Consider the following 16,795-nt stretch of genomic DNA (forward strand, 5'->3'; position numbering starts at 1 on the left):
CTGGGGAAATATAGTCTCTGAGAGAAAAGAGCTTTCCTTTTCCTCTTGGGTTATGTTGACTGTATCCCTCTGTCCTCTGCCTTGGCGAGGAGTAATGAGGTAGATGTACAGAGAAAAGTGGAGCTGGGAGATTGGATGTGGGAAGGGTCAAGAACAGGGACTAAGCAAGGATGAACAGATGACAGTGTTTGAGTCCCTGAACTGCCTGAGACCAGCTCCATCCATAAGTGTTCCAACCAAGTTCCCTCTCCTACTTAAGTATGCTTGAGTGGGTTTCTTTCACTTAACATTGAAATATGTCTGACTAATATAGTTTGGGTTCAGAACAGGAGGTCTTATCTGAGTCCATTAGTCTCCTTGCACATGGGCTGCACCTACCTGGTGATAAGAGACATATCCTCTGGAGCAACCTGGAGGTGAACTTGCACATCTGTCCTCTTTGACCCTCTACTTTCAAGTTCCTCATAGGACACCTTCCCCTGCCAACAGATTTTTCTTCAGAGGACAGTGCAAGTTATTAGACTACAGTTTTACTTAGTCATGATGCGACACTTTTGAAGAGTTTAATTTTTTTTCCCAAGTCTCTTTGGACACGCATTTCTAAAACATTCATTAGTGTAAGTTCATTTGTAGATGCCATTTTTCTTTGATTTTACTTTGTCATGGGTTATAAGCCACACCATTTTCTTGGTAATAACCTATTAAGAAAACAATAATGCCAACAGTATGATGCATTATGGTTTAACTAATGATGAAAAATGTCTTAGAATCCTAAAAGTATGATAGTAAATTTCATACTTAAGTTGTTAATTCTTCTATATTGTATTCCCAGTAGACCATTTTATGTCACTGTTTTGGGGAACATCTAACAGAGTCCTCTATGATAGCTCTACTTGAATTAATCTTTCCTAGAGCCGAGCTTTATTAGTAAGTTTCTTCAGTCTTTTGTAAGATAAAATTAGGTGTCTCAGGATAAAGAAGCCCAACATATTCAATGGTGCTTTTTAAGAACTGATGAACTAAATAATAAAGTTGGTCTATATTATGTTGTGAAACACTTTCATGGAGTCTTAGAGTGGCACTGGCAGAGCTTAGAGTAATGGACATTGGATTTTGGCCCTACTCATTCAACTCTTCAGCAGGGGCTGAAGCTCTACTGAAGATTTTGGGCAGGCACTTGTTACCATAGCTAAACATCACAAAGTAATACCAAAGTAGGAGAGAAGGAAGAAGAAAAATTTTTTATTTCCTTTTACCCACCAACATCCCTCTATCCTATTTCCATTCATTTTTCATTAAATGAGATGATACTGATATGATATATGTGAAAGGGCTCTCTCTAATGTTAGATACTCATTTAAGAGATATTATTCCTTATGTTGATACCATAAGCTCTTCTTCCTCCAATAGCTTTTCTCTAACTGTGACTCTCTGGTATGGTGTAGTAGAGAGAGAATTAGATTTAGAGCTGGGAGATTCTAGTTTCAGTCTTGGTTTTTCTGTTTCACAACTTCTCTCTAAACCTCAGTATTTTTTGTTTATTTGTTTGTTTGTTTTGTTTTGGTTTTAAGTTGGGGAAGGTTATGACTACATCCTTTCTTCAAAGAAAATGGGAAAGGCATATCTACAAATGCATTTCTTTAGAGACGAAGACTTAGAACAATGTACAGATAGGCCGAGAAGTCTGATTATTAATCATAGAACGACATTCATGCAAGCATACATATACTCACACACACATGCATAAATGCACATACATATGCATACTCTGTCTTTCCAACACATTTTACCACTGCCTATTCAGAATGACCAGAGAGAGGTAACTTCAGAGTTGAAGCAACTCAAGAAGGACTATTTTTTTTTCTTTTCTTTTTTTTTAACATCTTTATTGGAGTATAATTGCTTTACAATGGTGTGTTAGCTTCTGCTTTATAACAAAGTGAATCAGCTATACATGTATATATATCCCCATGTCTCCTCCCTCTTGTGTCTCCCTCCCACTCTCCCTATGCCACCCCTCTAGGTGGTCACAAAGCACCGAGCTGATCTCCCTGTGCTATGCAGCTGCTTCCCACTAACTATCTATTTTACATTTGGTAGTGTATATATGTCCATGCCACTCTCTTCGTCCCAGCTTACCCTTCCCACTCCCCATGTCCTCAAGAAGGACTATTTTCAAGGCTCTTTTATATGTGTCAGGAAACTTGATTCAACTTATCTACTTGGCTCATATCATAATTGATCAATTGATATCCTGAGATGTTAATACGTGGATAAGTTGGTATAGGGGTGGATTTCTTTAATTAATAAGTAGCCACCAGTCCAGTTCAGTAAGAACCATTTAGTGTAGTTGATAATGGGTCAGGAAGTGAGACAGTTTTTCATATTTGACTCTTGCTTTTTTGATGTGAAAACATACATGGCCAGTTGACATTCTACAGACCCACTTTTATCTTGCAGTTTGTTGTGTATCCATTTTCAGCAATAGAATATGCAGTTGGTATTCAGGAAACATGTGGGAATCAAACGAAGGCATCTCCAGTTTGCTTCATTCTCCTTCAGACTTTCAGCCTGTGTTTACTGATAGTGGAATACATTTGTTAAACACTGCAAATGAAACAATTATTTGTCTCAAGTTTATTCTGCAACATCGTTACTCTTTTTTATGTTTTTTAACAATGGCTATTAATAAAATTATGATTATATTTTGATACATAATGCCTACATTATCTCACATGATTATTGAGAAGATGGAATTAAATATGGCCTTAGGAAGTGCTGTTGATCTAAGTTATCAGAGTATGGATTGGCAGCAAGGGTGGACAAAATATAGGATGATGGGTCAGAACTGAGAAGAGAGTGAGAGGGGCTTTACACTTGAGAACTGGGGGTCCAGAAAAATTGAGATTCAGGAGGCAAAGCACAGCATAAAAATATGTTGAAAAGAATGTAACTCATTAGAGACAGATAGGTCTTGTTTTGACTTCTTTTTCTGCTGCTTTATTATCTGTGTGATCTTGGGCAATTAACCTTCCTTGGTCTTAGTCTTCTCAGCTGTGAAAGGGGATCTCTATCTCAGAGTACTGTTGTAAAATTTCAATGAGATAATGCTGAGTAAACTTAAAACGCTTGTAACAAAATAGACACTCGTAACCCATAGTGTGGTGGCCGCCTCTGAGATGTCACCTATGGCCCCATCTCCTGGTGTTCACACCTCTGCTCAGTTCCTTCCCATGTTGTACCTGAGTTGGTTTGGGCAACAATAAAATATAGCAGAAGTGTCACTTCTGAGATTAGGTGATGAAAAGATCGCTGTTTTCTTTTGAGGTTCTCTGTCTCTCTCCATATCACTCACCATGGGAGAAGCCATGTTGTTGCGGTCCCAGCGAGAGGCCCGTGTGGTGAGGAACTGAGGCTTCTTGCCAACAGATCTCTGCTTGAGCTTGGAGGCAGATCCTCCAGACCCAATCAAGCCTCAGACAACTGCAGCCCCAGCTGACACTGACTGCGGTCTTGTGAGAGACCACGAGCCAGAACCACTGAGCTAAGCTGCTCTTGAATTTTTGACTGACCTAAACTGTGAGATAACAAGTATCAATACTTCTCCTTTAAGCCACTAAGTTTGGGTTAATTTGTTTTGCAGCAATCAGTCACTAATACACATAGTCATTATTTTGAAGATCTGGGAAGTGAGGGTTAAAATCTAAACTAAGTTAGGACTAGTGGTCGGGGGTGAGAATTTGAGGTGGTTTTGGGAGTGAGAAGGAAGTTTAAGCACTGATATCCTAAGCCCGTTTATACTTTGTTATCTATTGGAGGGCTCTAAGCCAGGAACTCCTAACTGGTGTGTTGTGAATTGGGTATATAGAGATATTGACTCTTCTCAGTCCTTTGGGTAGTTCGGTGAGGTCTTGGGAGGCTGGATTTTTGGGGCTGGTCACCTCTGGTCACGAGAAGCCTTCTTCCTTTATGCTTGTGTTTCATACAATATTATTTTCTAGATGTGCCGTCATGTGAAACAGTTGGACAGCACTGACATTTATAAGACCAGTATATATTTGCTTTGGGTACAGAGATATGAGACCAATAACTTCATATAAAACATGAATTGTGAAGGTTGGACTAAGTCAGGATCAGAGTCCTATGGTCCCCTAAGGTCTATAAATGGGGATTCAAAGATCCCATAAACAACACGAAGTTTTATTGTGTGTGTGTCTGCTGCTGTGCTGTCATGTGTGTTTATATATTTCTCAGAGGACAAGTTTTATTCCTTTTAGCAGATAAGTCCATAAGCCAAAAGAGATTAAGGGCCACCAGAGTACATGCTTAATAAGGCCCTTTCCAGCTCTTAAATTTCTAGAATTCTAGATCTAATGGAATTGGGCTATAGAAGATCACTTTGTCATTCAAGGTCAGACAGAGCAACTATAAAATTCTAGGGTAAACACTTTGGGACCAATTTTGAGGCTTGTTATGTTTTCTCATAGTGTAGGGTTAAGAGTATGAGCTCTGGATCCACACTGCATGGATTTGACTGAGTGACCTTGGGGAAGTGATGTAATCTTCCTGTGCCTCAGTTTCCTCAATTATACTAGCAATTCTATCCATTACACAGGATTGATGTGATATTACATGAGCTATCCCATGTAGGGTGCTTAGAACTGTGGCTGCCTGGAACATATTCAGTGCTCAATAATGTTTGTCATGATTATTATTATTGCTTCTGGCCCCTGGATCCAAACTTCCTCCTAACAGCTCAAATGCTTGAAATCAGATTGGATTAAGTCTTCCTGCCTCCACAGCAGGACTGGGTTATTGTGGCCCAAGGCTGTGACTCTGCTGTTCCTTTCCCCTCTTTTGCTTGAAGAGGTATCTCCCTAGAGGATAGATAAATCTTCGGTAGTTATTTGTTCATTTTACCCACACTTGGCAAGAACAGGCAGAGGCTGTTGTTGACCTCTATAGGTCTCAAATTCTTCTTTGTAAAATGAAAGGGTTAGACTACATGACTTCTAAGGTCTCTTTCAGTTATAGTAATCTGTGAATTTATGAATAATAGAGAGAATGCACCGGTAAGTGACATTAGCGGTAAAGTGGAGTAAGGGGTAACCAGTACAATTGCATTTTCGAGTTTAAAAACATGCTCTGGACATTTCGATGAAAACTTGGCTTCCAAGTTCTATCTAAGAATATATTGCATATGAAACAAATCTAGTTTCTGGAAAAATGAGAATTATCTTAGTAATTATGTTATTAAAACTTTATTAGATTTTGATACAAAATTCCATGTTCTATGTCATGAGGATTATCTATCTATACCTATGTCTATGCCTCCATATGCATATAGTTATATACAGCTACCATATTAAAGAAAATTTAAAGCATTGTTCATGAACAAATTTAATTTGCTGAAACATTAATAATATTAAAATTAATATTTTCATCCAATAGTCTTACTTTTCATGTATTTTTTTCAAAAAGTAGAGCAACTGCTGTGGAAATGAAAGACTCAAATTGCTGAAAATGTGGCAGGGCCAATAAATAAAGTTTTAGGAAGGCAATTAAAGGATTATAAGTAAAAAGGAATACCTCAGATAAAGTAGATAACTTCACCTTCCCTCTTGTCGTATTACCATGGTTTAAGAAAATAATGCCACAAAACTGCCAGCAGAGGTCCTCAGTCCCATAGCTTTTCAATTCTATTGGAACGCTCCCTATGGCACTCTAACAAACTGATTTCAGGGACTCATTTGCTCACTTTGGATAACTAATCACAATGAATGGCCTACGAGCTTAAACTATTAGTGGAAAAGAATATATTTAAATAAAAAATACATTTAATATGTACAACAGTGTATAATATGTTGGAAAACACTATACAGATACAAAAGAACTAGGGAGTAAAAGTGCAAGTTACATGTTTTTAAATAGTTGGTTAAAGGTAAAGAATGGTGAGGAAAAGACTAAACCATTATGTACAGGTCTCATTTTTTATCTTTTAAGCTTTATTCTTTTGTCACTTTGAACTATTATTATATTTCTGGGAGAAAAAGAAAACAGAAGTGTTTATATAGGACCTTCTTAGGGTAAAAATTTGGAATAGTCCTTTTTCTTTTTTTTTTTTTTTTTTGCTGCAAAAAGCTTTATTGTTTCCATTTGGTCTAAGGCTTGGGAGAGGGCTCCAGGGTGGTTAAAAAGCTGCCTAGTGGCTGCAGAGAGGGACTTCAGGCAGAAACCCTGACACCAGAGGGGATTTTCAAAGGCCGCTGGGCTCCAGAGGCTCCTAGTCGTGCTTGAGGCTAAGCCTTTGGAAGAGAACTCGCCCAGCCCTGCCTGGGGACCAGCCATTCTGAGGAGGTTGGTCAGGTGGTCGCTATCTTCTTGATGAGTTTCACCTCCTCATCTAGGAAGTGGTTTCCAGGAAGTCACAGAGGTGGTGGTCTGGGGGGCAGAACCCAGGGCATGCAGATCCAAAAGGGCCAGGTTCGGGTTCTTCTCCGTGAGAATGGCAGCTTCCATAGCATCCTGGGTTTTACCCCACTCATCTTGAGAAGGCTTCTCCACGCCCTGGAAGAGGGCATGGCAACTGCACTGGTTTTGCCTTTTCAAGAGACACTCAGGGCCCTCGTGCTTCTCTTCAGCCAATTCGTGGAAAAAGTGGCTCCCCCCACCCCCAACAACTCCAGAGCCACATCATCACAGTCGAACTAGAAGCCCAGAGAGAGAGGTAGGTGTAGGGGGCCCGCAGATGCATGTTGACCAGGCTGTTGACAATGGCCTCCACCTTGGTAGAATAATTCTGACTAATCTGGGAGCTCATGGTTGATCGGTAAAATGGAGTTAAGCTCAAAAATTGGTATTGGTGGTCCCAGTGGCCAAGGATAGCTGAGTGGCTGATTCTGAAAGTTGTGACTGGAAAAAAGGTTGGAGGGTGGTCGAAGGCTGGAGCAAGGGGCATCCCTGGGTCTGTTCCATCCAAACACTGTTGAAACAAAAGACAGATCCGTGGGACCCCTGAGCACACCCCATGTATTTTTCATTAAAGATGAATTTTAAAGAGGAAACAAAACAGAACTAGAAATAACTAATGGGAGTTTATTGCTGTCTGAAATAAAGTTCTTTGAGTTGCCAGTCCCCCTATTTCTTTTCTGTCTTTGCACTGAGATATCACAGTAAATTCTCTTAAAGAGAAATTGTCATTAGGGTGACCACCAGAGAAACTTGAGCATCTCTTTTGATAGCCCTGACTAGTTTCCTGGTGTTGTGCTAGGCCTGTGTTGTGACAATATGTGCAAAATATCAAAAACCAGCATCTTATCAGAAGAAGAAAATCAAATTTCAAGACAATGTTGAAGGCTCAGTCTCTTTGGGCCTCAGCTTCCTGATCTACATAATGCTTGAAGGTGTGGTTGTGTTTGTGGAGGGCATGAGTTAGGGAGGGCAGGTACACTAAATGACCCATGAGTGGCAGGCAGATTGAGTAGATATTATCTCATGGCCAAGAAGCAACATAATAGAAGTCAGATACAAAGGAAGAAAAGATTTGAAGGATGAAATTATGATAAATACAGTAAGCCCCCTACATACGAATGAGTTCTGTTCCAAGAGCACATTTGTAGGTCCAGTTTGTTAGTAAGTCCGACAAAGTTAGCCTAGGTACCCAACTAACACAATCAGCTATATGGTACTGTACTGTAATAGGTTTATAATATTTTTCACACAAATAATACATAAAAAACAAACACAAAAAATAAAGAAAACATTCCTAATCTCACAGTACAGTACCTTGAAAAGTACAGTAGTACAGTACCACAGCTGGCATACAGGGGCTGGCATCGAATGAACAGTAACAGAATTACTGACTGGAGGAGGGAGAGGAGGTGGGAGATGGTAGAGCTGAAGGATCGTCAGCAATAGGAGACGGAGGGCAACCTGCAATTGCACTCACGCCTGACGTTGATGGCACAGGTTCTGGTTCCTTGCTGGATTCAATTCTATCTACCCTCTTGAATAAACGATCCAGTGATGTCTGGGGAGTAGCTCTTTTTTTCTCCTCATAGATGGCATGGTAGCACTGGATTGCATTCTGAACGGCTGCTGCAAGCTTTGTGTACCGTTCTATGTTTGGGTCCTGTGCCTCAAAAACTAACAGTGCCTCCTCAAATAAAGAAAATCCCCTTTCCATTTCCTGCATCATGAATCTCTTTGGTTTTTCAGTTACTTCTTCTTCCTCTTGTCTCTCTTCGTCCTTTCTCTGGGCCTCCGATTCCATCAGGTCTTCATTAGTAAGCTCCTCATGTTGCACAGCAAGGAGTTCAATGAAGTCGTCCTCTTGCAGATCTAGCTCCAGCGTCTCTCTGAGGGTCACTAAGTTGCTGAAGACCTCTTTGGACTCCTCGTGCACTTTCTCAAATCCATGAAAATCGTGAACAAATTGCAGGCAAAGTTCTTCCAAACCCCATTCATGGTGATGACCGTAACCTCACACCAAGCAAAGTCAATGTTTTTTACAGATGTTATAGTCCTTCCAAAATTGTGGTAAGGTTGTTCCTGATTTGTCACTCACTTCTACTGCCTGACAAAATGTGTGACATAAATAATATTTCTTGAAAGTTGCTATAACTCCCTGGCCCATAGGTTGGATGAGCGATGTAGTTGGGATGAGCGATAAGTATTCAGTGGCAGATGTACTACTTTGACGTTGGGATGAATGTTGTCCATGAAGAGGGGGTGGCCCAGAGAACTATTGAGCAGAAAAAGAATGTTGAATGGGATGTCCTTCTCCAAGCAATATTTCTCTGTGTCCGGGATAAAGTGGCAGAAAAACCAGTCCTGGAAAATGGCCTGTGTAATCCAGGCTTTGGGGTTACTCTTCCACACAACAGGAAAAGAGCCCTTGGCTATGTTTTTAATGGCTCTTGGGTTCTCTGAATGATAAACTAAGAGAGGCTTCAGCTTCATATCTCGGGAGGAGGTATTGCCAGCAAACAACAGAGTTAGCCTATCCTTTGCTGCTCTATAGCCTGGCACCAACTTTTCTTCCTTACTGATGTAACTTCATTCTGGGATCCTCTTCCAGTACATTTCTCTCTCATCTGCATTAAAAACCTGCTTGGGTAAATATGTACCTTCATCAATAATTTCTCGAAGCATTTCAGGAAATTCCCGGGCAGCTACCATATCTGCACTCTCTGCCTCGCCACTTACTTATGTTGTGAAGGTTGGCTCCAGCCTTGAACCGATGAAACCAGCCATGGCTGGCATTAAAGATGTGCCCTCTGATTCTTTGCCATGTTTCTTCTTCAAGACTTCATAAAGGCTTTTAGCTTTCTCTTGAATCAGCATTAAGCCGAGTGGGACTCAACGCTGACACTGATCCTGCATCCACACACTGAGAAGTTTCTCCATCTCCTTTCCACGCTTCTTCGATATTATTGTCGACATCATCGGCACAGCAGACTTCACATGTTCCATGATCCTGTCCTTGTTTTTTAGAATCGTGCCCATGGTTGAACGATCCATGTTATGAGAACAAACAACTTCTACCATCTTTTCGCCTCTCTCCACTCTCTCAATTGTTTTCACTTTTGTTTCCATCATTATTGCTTGGCGCTTTTTAGCAGTACCAGCTACATCACCGTTGCTTCTACGCTTGCTTCCGGACATTGGGCTTGAAATAAAGATACTGTACTACTGTACTCTATACAGTACTGTACAGTAAAGTACACAAAAGCACAACCACTTGTAGAGGATGCACCCATCTAACAATGTACACTAGACACGTGAACTAACTTATGTGATTGGACATGGGAATGCACGTTCACATCTTGGAAAGTTTGCAACTTGAAGGTTCGTATGTAGGGAACTTACAGTAACCTCAAAGTAAGAGAAAAGAGAAAGATTCTTCTAAGCAACAGTCTTCTCATTTTTAAAAAATTTTCTTGAGGTTGTTTGCTTATGTTTTCTTTTTTTTTGATATTCTGTGCTCCCTATATTTTTTTTGTGACCCCTGGCTCCCTTGAGAATTAGAGAGTTTTTAGAAGTCAAACAGAGAAAAGCTAATAATGCGAATATGGGACACATTTTTGGCCTTTCTCAAGGGTTGATCTAGGAGACTCTAAGTATCTGAAAACTAAGCAGCCTTTTCAGATTAAAAAAAAAAAAAAAAAAGACTTCTGCAAAAAAGAGCTGGGTAGAACTTAAGCAAATTCATGGCAGCTTTTACAGCAAGTAAACATCTTTGGAGAAGGACTTGTTTATCTTACTTCCTTCAATACCTTCACCAGCAAGAACAAACTGAGTGGGAAAGAATAACCAAAAGAAATGTTACCGTCATTTTTAATCTGTTTGTTAAGTGTGATAGTCCATTTTCTTTCTAAAACTTAGGCTCTCAGATATTCTCAGTGGTACATGGAATGATCTGAGTAACTAATATTCATGTACACAATGACTTAATAGCCATATCGATGCATAGAGGTCTTCAGGGCTGGTTGTCAAATGCTTTGGTTTTACATAAAGATGTCTGGAGCATACGTAGTGTTTTATTAATTCAAATATTGCATGTACATAGCACAGCATCTTTCCAGTGCATTAAAAATGCTGCTCAGGTGTACATACTTTATTAATCTTTATGTCTTTTTTTTTCATAAAACTCTTTATGTGCTACTATTTATTTAAGGAATTCCATTATATCCAATGTTCCTATGAACACTATTTAGACCTCTGAATAGTAATAACTATCTCTAAAATATTTGGTGACCAAGTGAAAAATAAAATAAAGTGAAATTATTATATAACATATTGGAAAGAGTTACACAGAAACTCATAAACATGGCTGTTTTATATATCAATACAAATTAGATCTTGGAGTATATTCAACCACATTATAGAACCATTAAAGTAACATTTCATTAGATTCAGAAGCTCTTATGTATTATTTTGCACATATATTCTCATGTATTCTTAAATTTTCTTTATATGGGAAATGAATCTATAAATTTCATGACTCATATTGGTAGATTATACTTCAATTCTATGGCTGTTAGCCTAGTCCGGTTTGGTATTTTTCTGTGATTTGGTAAAGTTGAGGGCAGTGGATTTTATTGTTTCTATTTTTCTCTCTCTAAGCAACAACAAATATCTTAAAATATGAATTAAAAAATTTTATCCCTTTTTTACTGACTAAAATCAAATAATATAAATCAGACTACCCATTGACAGATCAAATCTGAGACATTCATTGATCAAGAGCCATGGATGCTCTTGGGGCTTCTAATCTAGTGTGGTGATTACTACTAGGGAAAAAGAAAAGCCAGGGGAGGTGACCAGTGTCCCTAAGGGACTGGCACTGGAAATGCCAGTGCTAACCATTAGCCAGGGTATGACAAGAGCTATTTTATAGTTCCTTCCTTATACATGTAAATGTTATGGGACACATCCAGAACAGAATATAACAAAAATTCTGAAATTAGTTTTAAGAGGTGCATTTAGAAGCTTGAAAATATAATTCATAGCAACCAAGAAGCTCAACCATTTGTTTTCACATATTCAGGGTCCTTTACTCCTGTTTAGTTCCTAGGTGATGTGTTACAATCCCTTAATCTTTCTCACCTCATTAGTTTTCAATTTTGCACATCAAATGTCTTCAATGGTGATTGCTTCTTTTCTATAGAGAAATGCTGATGTGTTCAGGCTAAGTTATGGAGAAGAACTGACGAGGGAAAAGAGATGGAAGAAAAACTAACAGACAATTTCTTCCCCAAGGCAACTTAACTGGCAAAGAGGTGGATTGATTCCTAAATCCCCACACTGGGGCTAGACTTTGGCATTCTAGAAAGTGATGGTGGTGGAAAAAATGTGATCTTCTGGTTATGTTAAAAATAGAAATACATTTTAAAATGAAGTTTGAGTTTTTAATTTTCATGTTAATATTTATTGCTGGTTCTCACTATATTAGATGGGCAAGAAGCATTATTCTGAAACCAAACCAAATGAAACAAAACAGAAACTACAAAAAGCTTACAACTTTTTATGATTGTGTTAAGAATGTTTACAGTGAGATAGAGACAAGTACGGTGGACCAGTATCATCTAGTTCAGCTGATTATGATGATTATGATGATGGTGATGGTTTTAAATCATATTTATGTCATTCTGTCAGTAACTCAACACAGATATTTGTGTGAATAAGGTGACTGTATTGTCCTTTTGATAAAGGGCTGGTTAGTAAATCTTTTCCTTCTCCTAAAATTATTTTTTCCATTGGGTAATTATTACTTCTATTTTTTGAAAATAAAGTGTGAATTATAATCTCTATCCAATGCCATACTAACTTTGCCAGAAGGAAAGGCTTAAATCAAAGAAGGGTTAAATTTAACATTTGTTAAATAAGCATCAAATAAGATATGGTGGTTTATGGGATGAACTCACTGGTGTGTCTAACGTATTGCTTCTGTTTTTATTCAGATCTTGTTCCTAATAAATGGCAAATAGTGGCAGTAAGGCTGAATCTCCTTTTCGGCATTTTTTTGATGGTGGGGGAGGAATCTGGGAGGGGGTTGGTCCACCTTATGATCTGACTGTTTTGGGCTGTGATATAGAGGAGGTAGACAGTTACAGAGGAAACCAAATACTTCAGAAAAGGAAGGTTCTGGTGGCCATAAAAGATAGGAAGCTCATGCATTATCAGTCCATATATTTGCCTCTCTCCATAATTTTGCCCTTCTACCTTTATCTAAAATATATGAGGAATTACTTGAGCCATAATATTGATAGTTCTAATTTCAAAATTGATTGTTTCACAGTGCTAAGGCTTCCAAATTAGTTAAGGTTGGCAAGGGGTTGGTGGAAAAGGATATACTTGTTTATAAGCTCTTTTCTTGGCTTCCCTATTTTTTTTTAAAAACTGTATTTATTAATTAGTGTGTTTTTTTTTTTTATACTCATTGCTTGCCTTAAGGTGATCATCCATCCACTGATTTTTTTTTTTAAACTTTGTGTGGGTTTATTGATTGATTGATTGATTGATTGATTGATTTATGGCTGTGTTGGGTCTTCGTTTCTGTGCGAGGGCTCTCTCTAGTTGCGGCAAGTGGGGGCCACTCTTCATCGCGGTGCGCGGGCCTCTCACTATCGCGGCCTCTCCCGTTGCGGAGCACAGGCTCCAGATGCGCAGGCTCAGTAGTTGTGGCTCACGGGCCTAGTTGCTCCGCGGCATGTGGGATCTTCCCAGACCAGGGCTCGAACCCGTGTCCCCTGCATTGGCAGGCAGACTCTCAACTACTGCGCCACCAGGGAAGCCCCCCTATTTTTTCATTTTAGAAAATATCACAATAAATATTTTCTCCCAGACTTATTTTTTTCTTGTTATTTAAATGTTAAATCAGTATTAATATACAAAAATATTTTATTTACGATTTCACTTAATTATAAACTTACATTAATTTGAAGAGAGGCTTAACTAAAATGTACTTTTCTTTATATTTTCAATGAAAAAGATGTTTTCTAAGAAAATTAATAGTAAGTGAATTTTCAATGGCACATCTATCTAATTTGGTCAACTAATTGTTTTCAGACAGTTTTGAAGAACTTTGAACATAATATTATGTAATTGTTATTTATAAAATAAAGAAATTTGATTTCAGGTACTTTAATAAAAACATTCTTATCTATTCATTAAAGGAGGACTTTAATGTTGGGTAGCTCAGTTAATGCAGACAACTGGAATAATAAAGCCATACATTTGAAATCATGCTACATTTATTATTAAGTATATAAAATGATGCTTTTCATTAGACAAAATCATTTCTTTTGCAAGTAATAAAAACTTGATAAAGTTTTACAGTATCAGTTTTTCAAAAGATGGTAAAGAACAAGGAAGGTTTTAAAACAGTTAAAAGAGATCAATTTATTCTTTCATTAAACTCCTTATAGTTAAAAAGATTACATTAGAAGTTACTTATACATGCTGAAGTATTATCTTGGCAAAATATTTTTAAAAATCCCTAGTGATTATGTAATTGCTGGAAGTGTGGGTACTTTGATTGTTTTTTAATAGAAAACACTCTATGGTATAAAAATAGTATCCACAGTGCAGTAGTACAAAAACACTATAATAGTACAAAATCATATTAATTAATCTTGTGACATTGGTTGAGTAACTAAGCATCTCTGAGTCTCAGTTTCCTAATCCTTAATATGAATAATTTGGACTGAATGATCTGTAGGGTTACTTACAATTCTACAGTAATCTATATCTATAATATTACTATCATGTAGCCTCAAAGAACATTAGTATCATGTAATTTTGAAGAGTGTATTTATTTAAAATAGTAAGACTTTTGGCATATGACTTTAATCACAAGGTTAATTTATTAAATCAAAACATTTGTTTTGAGGAAACTACCGAACTTGCATAACTGTTACCATTAAGGAAAAGCTACTTTATTCCCTAGCAGAGGAAATGATATGTTATCTGGAAGTTTCCTTCTGTTGTTGACACTCACATTTTAGGGACACCTGAAGAAACCAAAGTGGCTTTTTACTACTGGTTACAATTGGTGTTTATAGTACCAAGGGATGTAACCAGTTTTTCCGAGTGAGATGTTCAGTACTTTCTTTCCTGCATGGAACATTTTAAAAAGCTTGCTTGGAAAAGAAGTTTATTTTTCATACAGTAGCTGGTGATCCTTTTGAAATGGAATTATGTTCTTGTTGTCATGGCAACATAGGACTCCATGCTCCTGTTTTCTACAATGTATATTTCTCTGAGTCTGGGTGTTTATAGGTGTTTTATTCATTGGTGGCAGTGTGGTTACTGGCATCAAGAAAATAGATTAGCCAGATGACATCTATGGTGCCTGTCATCTTCGAATTTCCACGATACATTAAGCATTCCAAAGAAGGTGATTATGGTGTCTATTTTAGGAGGGAGGTGGGATACTAACTTGTACTTTCTATATGAATCAGTGTGTTTAATACAGTGCCTATAAGAAGCAACTCCCATATATCAGTGGTTTAGCACAACAAAGGATTTTTTTTCTTGCTTATGTCAGATGTGGACAGGGCAGATCTCCACCAGAAGGTGACTTGTCTTTGTTGACCCTTAGAGGCTATGGAGTCCTCCACTCTCTTTCATCTGCCTGGCTAAGAAGCAAAGAGAAAGCATGCGGGATCATACAGGTTGTTTGACAGACAGTTTTGAAAGTGGTGCACATCAATTCTGCACACATTCTACTGGCCAGAACCCAGTGATGTAGCCCTAACTAGCCACAAGGGAGGTGGGGTTTGTACAGAGGCCCAGAAAGAGAAAATGGGATTCACAAGCAGCCTGCATGCCTTTTTGTTTACAAATGTTTTATGTTTAATTGGAATATCTTTGGAAAAATTTAGATCTCTCTATTTAAAATTCACTTTGAATGATAAACAGGTGGTAGCTGATATATTAATTAAAATTTATCCTTGTTGCTTTTTCATGAAAGGCTTATTCACTTTTCCTTTCTTTATAATTTAGGGCATTCTGAATATAACCGTTGAGTTCTTATTTTTATATTTATTGCTACCTTAGGATCTCACTTTAATTATCAAGCTCTTTGCTTCTGTTGAAGAGAACTCCACAACTTACAACGTAATAATCATAACAGGACTTTTGTAATTCCTTGGAGGCCAGATGAACTTCATTTGAAGTAATCTGAAGTAAATTATTTTGTTATGAAATATCACTTTTAGGTTAATTATCTGGTAATACCAAAAAAAGTTATTGATGATCTCTTTGCTGTTCTTTGCATGTGCAGTGAGTATGCAGCCATGTGTGACCAATTAAAGGTGTCCTCAAATTGTTTGACCCTTCTCCATTGAGAAGTGGAGCCTGTGGCCCTTCCCCTTGAATCTGGGTGAACTCTGTAACTGCTTAGACAATAGAATATGGCAGGGTCGATGCTGAGCCAGTTTTCAGGCCTACACCTTAAGAAAATGGCAGCTTCCACTCTTTTTTTTTTTTTAACGTCTTTATTGGAGTATAATTGCTTTACAATGGTGTGTTAGTTTCTGCTTTATAACAAAGTGAATCAGTTATACATATACATATGTTCCCATATCTCTTCCCTCTTGCATCTCCCTCCCACCCTCCCTATCCCACCCCTCTAGGCGGTCACAAAGCACAGAGCTGATCTCCCTGTGCTATGCGGCTGCTTCCCACTAGCTATCTATTTTACGTTTGGTAGTGCAGCTTCCACTTTTGTGGAATAGACACGCTTGGAATGAAGCCACCATAGTGTAAAGCTTAAGCCACATGTAGAGATTATGTATAAGAGCATTGGTTAACAGCTCCATTGATCTTCCATCCTGCAGCCAGTATCAATTGTTAGCCATGTGAGTCAGCCATTTTAGATGTCGGTCCAATAGCGCCTTTAGGTAAATTCAGCCCCAGATGCTTGCCCAATGCAATCAATGAGAGACTCCAATCAAAAACTGTCTGGCTGTTCCAGCCAAGTCAGGGATGTGGGGGATCATAATACATTGTTGTTTTATGTGATTGTAAAAACCTGGAACATTATATTTTTCTTTATTAGGATTTGCTTTTGTTGGAAAAGCTTCCGATATCACAAGTTTTCAGTAACCCCTGAATATGGTTGAACAGCCTTTGGATTTGGAGAAATGAACATGAATTGCATTTTTTTCTATCTATCAATACCTATCTATCTATCTATCAATCATCTTTTTATGTTAGTTGCCAGCTGGGACAAGTGGGTAGATTAATATTGAGTCTGAGTGACATTACCAAGGACTGGCTTCAATAA

General features: G+C 38.2%; 1 pseudogene across 1 annotated transcript; it reads right to left on the reverse strand.

Annotated features, from left to right (window-relative positions):
- Positions 1 to 5,141: 5,141 nt before the first annotated feature.
- On the reverse strand, positions 5,142 to 12,888 carry LOC309622395 (ferritin light chain pseudogene; annotated as a pseudogene). The gene has a single exon. The product of its transcript is annotated as a ferritin light chain pseudogene (transcript).
- Between the last annotated feature and the right edge of the window lie 3,907 nt (positions 12,889 to 16,795).

The sequence above is a fragment of the Balaenoptera borealis genome, assembly GCF_965194805.1.
Source record: "Balaenoptera borealis genome assembly, chromosome: 2".
Taxonomy (NCBI): domain Eukaryota; kingdom Metazoa; phylum Chordata; class Mammalia; order Artiodactyla; family Balaenopteridae; genus Balaenoptera; species Balaenoptera borealis.